General features: G+C 46.8%; 1 long non-coding RNA gene across 1 annotated transcript; it reads right to left on the bottom strand.

Annotated features, from left to right (window-relative positions):
- Positions 1-798: 798 nt before the first annotated feature.
- Positions 799-1472, bottom strand: LOC125303204. The gene is made up of 2 exons (XR_007195029.1): positions 1386-1472; positions 799-1162 (listed from the first exon to the last, which is right to left on the bottom strand). It is a non-coding gene; the product is annotated as an uncharacterized LOC125303204 (long non-coding RNA).
- Positions 1473-7391: the final 5919 nt, after the last annotated feature.

Raw genomic sequence — 7391 nt, 5'->3', positions numbered from 1 at the left:
AGACAGTGGCAGCTGTATTTTCGCCTTGTTACTTTCCTTTGCAAATCAGCAGTCCAAAGGAGTGTGTGTGTATGCCTATGTGTTGTAAGTAATATTCAATGAGAGCACTGTCTCTGTGTGTGTGTGTGTGTGGGTGGGTGTTAGGGTGCAGGGCTCATCCGAGTGGGGGAAGGGTAGGGGGATGCCCTGGTACTCTGGGCTTTCCAGGCATCCTGTCGATTAATGATAATGGGCTTATCAACACTGTACAATGTGTAAATGAGAATCTGATCTGAATCATGGAGGAAATTCACCGGATGGGTCGATGTACTGTACACACACACACACACGTTTGATTAGTTCAATAGATAATGTCCACTTTTGAACACACCCAGAAATACTATGAACACTATTTGTGTTGTTAGACACAGACATACAAGCACACAGACACACACCACCATGAGTATGACAATGTCACAAGAAGCAAACTAACCATGCGCGCACGCACACACACTTACTCTATCAAGGAATAATATTTCTCAGTTCTCAGTTCCCCTAAATATTTTAAATATACCTTTCATGGCCACAGGCGCCAAGTGAAAGGGATGACGTCAGTATAATCACATGCAAATGACCCGGGCCCTTTACTACATCAATACCAGGGAACAGAGTGGCCACTCACCCTGCTCTGCATGCAGACTCATTCCGTGACCTTCACATGGCTGGGCTTCACTTTTAGGCAAATTCAGCCTCAAAGATGTAGTCTGACCAGTGTTAAATGGGAATTACTAGAATTCTAGGAATGATACCCAAGAAGTAGATAACATAAATATAATTTATTTCACATGTATTTCATGGGGAACCGTTTGAGAGCACATGCAACATTTAGTAAGCCTTCCCCACAGTTAGCTAAATCAACCACAGCTTCTAATCATCCACTTTGAGACAGAGCAGGGGGGGTTACAAACAAAGTAGTAGTTCATGTAACTCACACAAGCTGATCCATCTATCAGCAATTACCACCACTGCTGGCTAGCAGAAAGAAAAACTCAAGCATATGTATACACAATCACATATAACCAAAAGAAAAGACAAAAGAACACAAGAGGAACAGCGATTGCCACAACAAAGCCTCTACGCTGCCATCCTCCCAGAAGCAATGGCCAAAGATCCCCCGTAGTCTCTACAAACAGACAAAAGTAACATCAGTAACATATCCTCTAAAAGGTTAACATGCAGAAACTAAACAGATTAAATTTCAAATACCTGCAGATGCTGAAATTACTCACATACAAACAACCGGACAAAGTCTACATCTGCTTACATCGGTTACAAGATAAAACAACTTCTAAAAACAGTTCACAACCTCTCCACAAACAGAGAACAAAAGAGGCCTAGTAACATACCTCCAGGCAAGGAGAAAACCAGCAACCTCCTTTGGCTGGTTGCACGCTTGGTCTGAGGAGCAGCAGCACACAGGTGCTGACAATCAGTGGCACTCATCATTCCCTCCCATCCCCCCCTTATATAGGGAAGAGCCATCTTAAGGAGGGCATGCACCCCTCTAGTGGCCATCATTAGTGATCCAAGTGCCACACAGAAATGTTCACAACAACGATCGATCATGTTTAAGACATGTATCAGACTGCTGGGACACCCCAGTCACAACCATTCTCTGGTTTCATATTTCATCAGAAAACATCTTTATGCCCCCTAAATGGTTAATAGGATGGGTCAAATAGATGAATGAATAATAAAGATCTCATGAGTCCATTCATTAGATTAGATTCAACTTTATTGTCATTGTGCAGAGTACAAAGTACAAAGACAACGAAATGCAGTTTGCGTCTAACCAGAAGTGCAAAACAGCAGAAAAGTGCAATGTGATATACAAAGTATAGACAGGTAGTGCATAGACAGGACAAGATATATAGAGCAGTGTAGACAGTATACAGTTGGTTTACAGGTGGTTAACAGTAATATAAATTAAATATAAATATGTGCAGTGTATTAGCAACCTTTAAAGTGCAGAATAAATATGGCTATGTAGTATGAACAATATGTCCAACACGTAGAGATATCTGCAATGTAGTAGCACTAACATTAGGAGTAGTAGGAAGAATAATATAGATGCAGTGCATTAACAGAATATATTATAAGAAAATAGAATAAATATGGATATTCAGTATAGACAGATATGTACAGTACAGCTATGTGCAGTGTGGTAACAATACCATTGTAGTGCATAAACAGTAAAGCAAAGGGGGGAGGGGTCTTAGTTGGCTGGTTGTCACTGGGATGCAGAGTGAGGAACCGGTGATGCCTTGGGCAGTTTTCACTAGCCTACCATCTGCAAGCGCTTTCCGGTCGATGCCAAAGCAGTCTCCATACCATACTAGGCTACAATAATTTCCTGCTCAAGTCGAGAACTACCGCCCTGTCTCACTCCTGCCTTTCCTATCCAAAGCCATTGAACGAGCAGTCTCCAAACAGGTCTCTGACTTCCTTTCACAGAACAACCTTCTGGATCCAAATCAGTCTGGGTTCAAAAGCGGCCACTCTCGAAACGTCTCTGCTGTCTGTAACAGAAGCCTTAAAAGAAGCCAGGGTGAATGCTCGGTCATCAGTACTCATTCTGCTTGACTTATCGGCTTCCTTTGACACGGTTAATCACGGCATCGTTCTCTCTATACTCTCTAACATGTGAATCTCCGGTTCTGCTCTCTCCTGGTTTGAATCCTACCTCACAGGATGCTCGTTTAACATATCATGGCTTGGTCATCTATCTGCACCTCACCATCTCACCACAGGGGTCCCCCAGGGCTCAGTGCTGGGCCCCCTTCTCTTTGCTATCTACACCACCTCCTTGGGACAGATTATCCGTTCACATGGCTTCTCATACCACTGCTATGCAGACGACACACAGCTCTATCTGTCCTTTCCACCTGATGACACACACGTGATTAACACTTACCACCTGTCTTGAACTGACACTCAACTCTTTAAAAACATCACTCACTGATGCACTTACTCTTACTGTACTCTACCGTTTTTAAATTGTTGAGAGAATTGCTTTAAAACTTAACTGTTACCATGTTGTTAGTCGCTTTGGTTAAAAAATGCGTCAGTCAAATGTAATGTAATGTAATGTAATTTCTGAAAGGTTCTCTCCATTGTTAACGTGCGATATTACTCCATGGGGTAGTGTCAAGCAGTGAAGTGTCATGTCACAATGTTCACGCCAGAAGACGGAGCTGCTTTCTCTGTTCAACTTTGGCAGTTTGGCCATGCTAAAATATAGGCCTACAATGTCTGAGGAAGCCTAGTGACGAGTCCATAGCAACCAGTTGACGTGTTGAATTTGTTATTAGCCTACCCACTGTGCTGTTGAATGGTCTCAAAGGTCTCAATGTTTTATTGTTTTATTTCACCCCCTCACATGGTTATCACTAACAAAGACTTGAAAACGAGGTTGAGGATGCAGACGCTGAAGGCGTTACTTTACTTAAACAAATCAAAAGGCCACAGTGGGCAAACACGACAAAGGTATTCTTTTCACAGAGCTTCACGCTGAATCTACAAATAATAATCGACAACACACACTGAGAGTCCAGGGTTTAAATAGGAACTTAATTAGGATTGGAAACAGGTGGGCACTGAACAAGGCGGGACACTAATGAAGGCAAACTAAAATTCTGGGGAGGATGAAGGGATTGGATCTGCATATGCTGGTTGGGCAGGAAGCCGGACTGGAGTAGCTGCAGGGATTGGATCTGCATATGCTGGCTGGGCAGGAAGCCGGACTGGAGTAGCTGCAGGGATTGGATCTGCATATGCTGGCTGGGCAGGAAGCCAGACTGGAGTAGCTGCAGGGACTGGAGCTGGAACAGAGGGCTGGGATAGCGTGGATGTGACAATCCCCTTTTGACGAGCATCTCCAGATGCTCTAGAACGTGGACCAGGGGGATGACCTCGGGTTTGTGGAGTGGGACGGTCAGGGCGTCTTCGGTGGAACTCCGCTTTGAGCATGGGGTCCAAGATGTCCTCGTCCGCGACCCAAGATCGCTCCTCGGGACCATACCCTTCCCAATCAACGACATATTGGAGTCGTCCGGCTCTCCGTCTTGAATTCAAAAGTGCCCTCACAGCATATGCCGGCTCCCCATCAATGTCAAGGACCGGAGGTGGAGTGTCCAGGGGCTCTGCCTCCTGCAGTGGACCTGGAACTACCGGCCTGAGGAGGGAGACATGAAATGAAGGACCTTAAAATGAGGAGGTAATTGCAAGCGTATTGTTACCCTGTTAATCTGTTTCAGGATCTTGAAAGGCCCAATGAAGCGTGGTCCGAGTTTCTTGCATTGCTGGCGGAGATTGATGTCCCTTGTGGACAACCACACCCTCTGGCCCGGTAGGTAAGTTGGGGCCTCTCGGCGGTGATGGTCAGCTGCCTTCTTGGTCTCTTCACGGCCTTCTGTAAGTGAACGTTAGCCATTCTTGCTACAAGCATAACACTCCTCCACAGCTGGTACCTCTGTACTACATGGGTTCCAGGGAGGTGGTTGAAAACCCAAAAAACATTGAAAAGGCGTCAGGCCGAAGAAGAAGAATGATTTAATGAATTCTGAGCATATTCGGCCCAGGGAAGAAATCTACACCAGTCGTTCTGACGGTCCCCACAATAGCATCTGAGGAACCGTCCGATCTCCTGGTTCAACCTCTCCACCTGGCCATTAGATTGTGGGTGATGGCCCGAGGTCAAACTCACTGTGACCCCCAGCCTCTCCATGAAGGCCCGCCAAACCTGTGAGGTAAACTGGGTGCCCCAAACGTTGGCCAAAACGTGGGAAGACATGGTGGAAAAGGGCCTCAGCAGTCTGGAGAGCTGTAGGGAGACCAGGCAGAGGAACAAGACAACAACCCTTGGAAAATCTGTCAACTATGACTAAAATTGTAGTATTACCCTCAGACTGAGGTAGATCAGTGGTAGTATTACCCTCAGACTGAGGTAGATCAGTGACAAAGTCTATGGAGAGGTGAGTCCAAGGACGCTGAGGAATCGGAAGTGGTTCCAGGGTCCCTGCAGGTAAATGTCGAGGAACCTTAGATTGGGCACAAACCCTACACGACTGAACATGAGTCTGGACATCTTTGTTCAGGGTTGACCACCAGTATTGAGAGGACAGCAGCTGTTGGGTGAGTGTGGTGCCAGGATGGCCTGTGCCTAGAGATGTGTGTGTGCCCAGGTTACGAGACGACTTTGCAGCGTCTTGTGTACATAGACCTTGCCCGGAGGGCATTCAGACGGTTGAGGGTCATGAGCTGCGGCCTCCCGGATCTCCCTCTCCAGATCCCACCGTATTGGAGCCAGAATACATGTTGGTGGGACAATAGGTTCCGGCGTGGCAGAGCGCCATTCTGTGTCGAACATACGAAAGAGTGAGTCAGCCTTGGCATTCTTTGAATCCAGACGATACGAAATGGTGAACTGAAAACGGGTAAAAAATAGGGCCCATCTGGCTTGTCGGGTGTTGAGACACTTGGCGGTACGTATATACTCAAGATTCTTGTGATCCGTATATATTACAAAAGGATGTTGTGCACCACTCTTCAATTGCAAGCTTGATGGCCAGTAACTCCCCATTTCCAAAGTCATAATTCCTCTCCGCCTGGGACAATTTCCTGGAGAAGTAAGCACATGGGGAAAGTTTAGCAGGGTTACCTTGACGCTGAGAAAGAATGGCTCCGACTCCCACCTCAGAGGCATCCACTTCTACCACAAATGGAAGTGCAGGCTCTGGATGCTTTAGCAATGGGGCTGATGTAAATTTAGTTTTGAGTGCTTTGATTGCCTCCTCTGCTTCTGGTGTCCAGGTAAAACAACGAGGAGAACCTTTCAGGAGGGAAGTTAGGGGCGCTGCCACAGAACTGAAATTTCGAATAAACCTGTGGTAGAAGTTTGAAAAGCCCAGAAATCTCTGAAGCTCCTTAGTCCTGGGGCTCGACCAGTCCAGAACGGCTCGCACCTTCTCCTCATTCATCCACACACCCTGGTAGCTCAGCGCATAGCCTAGAAAAGACATGGAAGACTGATGGAAGAGACATTTCTCAGCCTTGAGAAATAGGCGATGCTCAAGCAGTCTGGTAAGTACTGCCCTCACATGCTGGACATGTCCATGGAGATTCTCTGAGTATACCAGAATGTCATCAAAATAAACAACAACAAATGTATGCAGCATGTCTCGGAGCATGTCTTGACAAATGACTGGAACACAGATGGAGCATTGGCTAACCCATAGGGTAACACAAGGTATTCGTAGTGACCAGTGGTAGTAGAGAATGCCTTCTTCCATTCATCACCCTCCCGTATCCTCACCAGGTTGTATGCGCTCCGCAAGTCCAACTTGGTAAAGCATCGGGCCCCACAAAGTGTTCCAGTGGGACTAAAGGAAGTGGGTAACGATACTTTATAGTGATGTCATTGAGGGCTCTGTAATCAATACATGGGCGCAACCCACAATCCTTCTTTTCCACAAAGAAGAACCCTGCTGACACAGGCGAAGTCGAAGGCCGAATGAAACCTTGTCTCAGAGCCTCATCCACATATTCCTGCATGGCTTTCGTCTCCTTGGCAGATAGGGGGTAGACCCGGGAACGTGGCAGCGGAGCCCCTGGCAAGAGGTCAATCGAGCAGTCCCAACGGCGATGAGGTGGCAGCTGTGTGGCTCTCACCTTACTGAAAGCCTCAGATAGATCCTGGTATTCAGGTGGGATCTCAGTGTCACCCACTTCAGGGCTTTCAATGGATGTAGAGGCACATTGTACCTGCAGGCATCAGTCCTGACATGCTGGAGACCAGGTAAGAACACTGCTCATAGACCAAGATATGTTCGGGTCATGTTGGCGAAGCCATGGCAAGCCTAGGACAAGGGGATGGACAGGCGAGTTAATAACAAATAAACTTAAAATTTCTGTATGAACATGGTCAACGGTCAGTTGTAAAACCTGCGTCCTCTCCGTAACTTGTCCTGAGCCCAGTGGTCGACCATCAATTTCATTCACCCGTAAAGGGGGAATACAGGGAGTTCGTGGAATTTTCAAGAATGCACTAACTGTTCAGCAATGAAATTGCCAGCAGCACCAGAGTCAATCATGGCAGGCCCCGAGTAGTGACCACTTCCCCATTTAAGAGTTACTGATATGCTGAATAGTTCAGGTATAAAATCACTGGAGGATCTACCTCACCACAGCAGACTGTTGTGGCCCTTGGGGCTGAGGACGGCGGTTACAGGTAGCTCTAAGGTGGCCAGACGCCCCACAGTACAGACATAAACCATTACGCCACCGACGCTCTTTCTCCTCTATGGTCAGGTGTGTGAGGCCTATTTCCATTGGCTCCTGGGCTTGCTGGACCT

Source organism: Alosa alosa, chromosome 11 (genome assembly GCF_017589495.1).
Source record: "Alosa alosa isolate M-15738 ecotype Scorff River chromosome 11, AALO_Geno_1.1, whole genome shotgun sequence".
Lineage (NCBI taxonomy): Eukaryota > Metazoa > Chordata > Actinopteri > Clupeiformes > Clupeidae > Alosa > Alosa alosa.
This window is presented reverse-complemented; position numbering and strand designations above follow the sequence as displayed.